This window comes from Nansenia antarctica (assembly GCF_963989245.1).
Source record: "Nansenia antarctica genome assembly, chromosome: 2".
Taxonomy (NCBI): Eukaryota; Metazoa; Chordata; class Actinopteri; order Argentiniformes; family Microstomatidae; genus Nansenia; species Nansenia antarctica.
In genome coordinates this window covers 30,250,765-30,255,764 of record NC_137675.1, presented here as the reverse complement: position 1 = coordinate 30,255,764, position 5,000 = coordinate 30,250,765, and positions in this window count along the sequence as shown.

The following is a 5,000-nucleotide window of genomic DNA, read 5'->3' as shown; positions in this document are numbered from 1 at the left end:
TTTCTCTACATTCAAAAAGCATATGCATTAAGATCTCATCCTGTATCCCACACAAATCACACTCCCTCGAAACTGTTCTGTCTACCTGATGCAACACCACCTTAGTATAAACCTTGTTATGCCTGAGCATAAAATCTAAATGTGTACATTCAACTATTATATTTTTAAAATAAATTCCTCCATATGTTCTTCACCTCCAATCCTGGGAACACCTGCCTCCACACCTTCTCTGCCGCAGGCTCCTTCACTCTGCTCTCCAACAGTGCCCAGTAGCACTCCTTCACCTTAACAGCTGAGAAGTCCCGCACTGTTTCCCCTTTCCCTAGTCTTAACCTAGGTCACTCTGTTTGCTCCTTCCCTCTTAACTCCCTATCTAACCTACTCACCCACTCCCCTGGTATACTCTGCTTTATTTTATTATACATGCTCACTATTTCTCCCCTTCTCATCTCCTCATCTGTTTCCCTAACAACTTCTATAATTGCCTGCTCTGATAGGAACCCTGGCACTACCTCATACCTAAAATCCCTTACTCTAATCAGTCCTGCCCTCCAGAAACTCCTAGATTCTAACATTTCCCCCTCTCTTTTTATTACCGGGTTTAATAAAACTGGAACATTTAGTATCTCCCCTCTCTTCTCACACTCATATCCTACCTCAGGCAAAAAACGACCCCAGGCTTTAAACACCTCTTTATAGAATTCCGGCAGCCTATCATACATCCGTGCTTTAAAGCACATCAACAACCCATAATCCCCACACCCCCCACATCTATGTACCCATTCCCTAAAGTATCCTTTCCATCCATGTCCTTCCTCCCCATACAAAAACCTTTTGACTGTTCTGACTCTCATTGCCCTCATCTTTACCTCCAAATCTACCAGTTTCAACCCTCCTTTATCATAATCTGCTACTAGTACATCATACGCTATTTTAACCCCCTTTCCTCTCCACAGAAAATCTGACACTAACATCCTGGTTTCTTTTAGAACCCACTCTGGTACATTCAATACACCTAATACATAAACATATTTTGACATTAACAGTGCATTAACAATTACAACGTTTCCCTTCAGTTTCATGTTCCTTTGCTTCCAATAATTCAATGTTGTTCTTATTTTATTTAAAACCCCTGTCCATGTGTAATCAACAGCCTCCCTGTCATCCTCTCCAAGATATGTCCCCAACACTTTTATCATCCCCTTTACAATTTTCAAATCAAAAACACAATTGTCTGTATTCACTCCCCCTATACACAACATTTCAGACTTGTCAACATTCACTTTTGCACCAGAAGCCTTTCCATATATGTTTACACACCCCATTATTTTGTTCACACTATTTACATCCCTGACAGTACATGTCGTGTCATCTGCATATTGATGGATTATGCTAACTCCTCCCCCCGGCATATGTATTCCCTTCATTTCTTTCTCCTGCTTAATATAAGCTGCCAATGGCTCCACAGATATGCTATATAGCAATGCTGACAGTGGACACCCTTGTCTTATTGATCTACCCAAAGGGAAGGAGTCAGTCAATAATCCATCTATCTTTACTTTACTTCTTGCATTCTTATATAATAATTCAATCCAATCCCTCATAACAGTCCCAATCCCAAAATGTTCCATTGTTTTCAATAAAAAAACATGTTCCACCCTGTCAAAAGCCTTATTTAAATCCAAAGATAACAATAAACCCCCTTCCTCCCTCATGTCCTTCACAACATCCCTTAATGTGCACATATTCTCTGCCACATCCCTCCCTGGGACTCCATAAGCCTGGGTAGGTGCAATCATGTTTTTCATTGCTTTATTCAATCTATTAGCTAATACTTTTGCTATGGTTTTATAATCACAATTAAGTAATGATAATGCTCTATAATTCTGTAATTTGTTCCTGTCCCCTTTACCCTTATACAATAAAGTGAGCACCCCCAAGCCCATAGAGTCCGGAACCACCCTTTTATTCCCCATACACGTATACACTCTGCACAATATAGGGGCCAGGATGTCAACAAAAGCTTTATAAAATTCAGCCGTCAACCCATCCGAACCCGGACTCTTATTTGGGTTTAACCCCATGATGGCTGTCTTAACCTCCTCCACCCTTAGATCTGCATCACACATTTTCCCTTCTTCTTCTGTCACCCTAGCTTCCACTGCTTCTAATACTTTATTCATACATTCCTCATTCACACCCCCAGATGTATATAGGTCTGTATAAAATGACTGCACAGTATCCATTATTCCCACTAAGTCTGTTATTATTTCACCTTTATCATTCTCTAATTCCTTAATTTTCCCTTTCTCTTTCTGTCTCTTCTCTAAACCTAAAAAGAATGCTGTACTCCTTTCTCCCTCAACCACATACCTTGCCCTACTCCTTACTAAAGCACCTTCACACTTTCTCTTCTCTAACTCCCTCAAATCTTCCCTCACCCTCAAATACTCTGTTAAATCATGCCCTGGAATATTATCAACTCTCTCCTGTTCTATTGCTAACCTTTTCTGCAAATCCCTTTCCTCCCTCACCCTCTCTTTCCCTCTCCGTTTTGCGAATGCTATTATTACAGCTTTTAATTTATCCTTCATCCCTTCCCACCACACACACACATCACTCTCATACATCTGGTCTTCCATAGCAACACTCACACACTCTCTTACTATCACCCCAAAACGTATATCTTTAAGTAAACTTGCATTAAAGCACCATGTCCCTCCTCTTCCCCTTACGTTCCCCGCACGTAGCTGGAAAGACTGAGCATCGTGGTCACTAAAGGCCATAAACCGATACTCAACCTTTCCAACCAGGTGCCTCACCTCCCTCTTCACTAAACACAAATCGATCCTTGATTGTCTCAAAACCCCCATCACCATTTGTCTCCTTGAAAAAACCTGTGCATCAGGGTGCCCCTCCCTCCATATATCCACCATTCCTCTTGTGCGCATCATTTCTAACAGTACTGGGCGTGACGGATCATTCCTAAATTTCACCCCCCTTGTTACATCTAACCTATCCACCACCACATTATAATCCCCAACCATAATACAATTCCCAACACATTTCTCTTTCAAAGATTAAAAAAAAACGTTTCTATATTTGTCCACATTTGGTGCATATACATTTACATTTACATTTTGCCATTTAGCAGACGCTTTTATCCAAAGCGACTTACAATTACGAATTACAGGGACATTCCCCCTGGAGTAACTGAGGGCTAAGTGCCTTACCGAAGGGCACACTAGTAGTGGTGTGGCTTCAGGCGGGATTTGAACTCACAACCTTCCGATCCCAAGTCCAACTCACTATCCACTAGACCACCACTACCCCACACAATACAGTGCATACTCAATCCCTTGATATTCAAACCCCACTCCCACCACTCTTCCCTCATTGTCATTCATTATATTCCTTACATTGTTCACCACCCCATTCTTTACCAAAATAACCACCCCACAAGCATACACTGTTCCATTGCTCACATAAACTTGTCCATTCCACCTCCTTCTTACCTCCTCCATTATGTCCTCTGTCCAATGCGTCTCTTGGAGGCATATGATCTCCTCTCTGTATGCTGCCAACACAAGCTCCATCTTCTTCCTATCTCTGAGTCAATTTGTGTTGACAGCAACAACCCTGACCATAGTCAAGACACACAAAAAAAGCAACACATACACCGCCATGTCATTTTCCTACCTTGGTCTTCTTCCCTCGTGCACCTTTTGCACCCCTTCCTGATCTTGTCCTCACCCTCTGTACATCCGCATATAGTCCTTCATCGGAACCTTTTCTTTTCCCCTCGCCCTCTGTTGAAGGCCCTGCCTCATCCATTTCTCCATCCCTTACTGCGTTGTCGAGGCTGGCTCCAATCTCCTCACTCTCTTTACCCTCCACTTCCACCGGAACAGGCCCCTCCGCTCCTCCCTCCACTTCCGGCTCCAACTGAGTCTCCTCCACCACCTCAGCTTGTCCTCCTCCCTCCGTCACGTCTTCATGGCTTCTTTCCCCACCTTCTCCTTGTGTCTCCACCTCTTCCTCCTCCACCACCTCCTCCTCTCCCTCCATCTCCTCTTCTTCGTCCCCCTCCACCTCCACCTCCACCACCTTCTCCTCCTCCTCCTCCTCCTCCTTCTCCTTCTCCTTCTCCTCCTCCTCCTCCTCCTCATCACTGCTCACTCTCTCTCCTCCATCATATCTCCTTCCAATGCATTCACGTGCATAATGTCCTTGTTTATTGCATTTGAAGCACACAAACTCCGGGCATTCTCGTATAACATGTCCTGGCTTAATGCACAGCCTACACACCCTTACTTGCTTATCGTGAATCACCCTAAAGTGATCCACTCCAACCAGGGTCTCAAACTTCGTTGAGTACGGCAACGACCTCACCTCTTCTGTAAACTTCACCTTCATGTATCGAGTCCCGTCTGCTATGTCCGTTCCCAGCCACGTCTTTCTCTTGATCGGTGACACCGCCTTCACCCCCCACGACTCCAGCCTGTACCTGATCACGTCGTCCTTCAAATATACCGGGAGATTTAAAAACGAGACCACCATCTCATCCACTGCCAAGTCCTTTCCCATTATTCTCACGTCTTTTATCATAAATCCGTCCGTGAGCTTGTCCTTCCCTCTCCTCGATGCCAGCGTGATCTCATATTTTCTGTCTCCTTTCGCCCGACAGCCCTCCACATTTCCACACACCTCCTTTATACCTCTCAACATTTCCATCATAGTAATATTGCTTCCCTGCTCCAGTCCCACTTCCATCGTCAAACTCGCGTCGTACCGTTTATCCGTGTTGTTTTCATCGTCGTCCATTCCGTTCGCTGTGTTCGTTGCCATGTCGTCCGTCCTTGGGGTACTCAAAACCCAAAACTCGCTTAAATATAGATGTTTATAATGTTCGCTTGTTGTTTGCCAAAACTCGCTCAAACTTTCTCACACTCTCGCTCTCGTTCACCTTCCGCTCATGCGCATAGACGCCGGCTCTACCT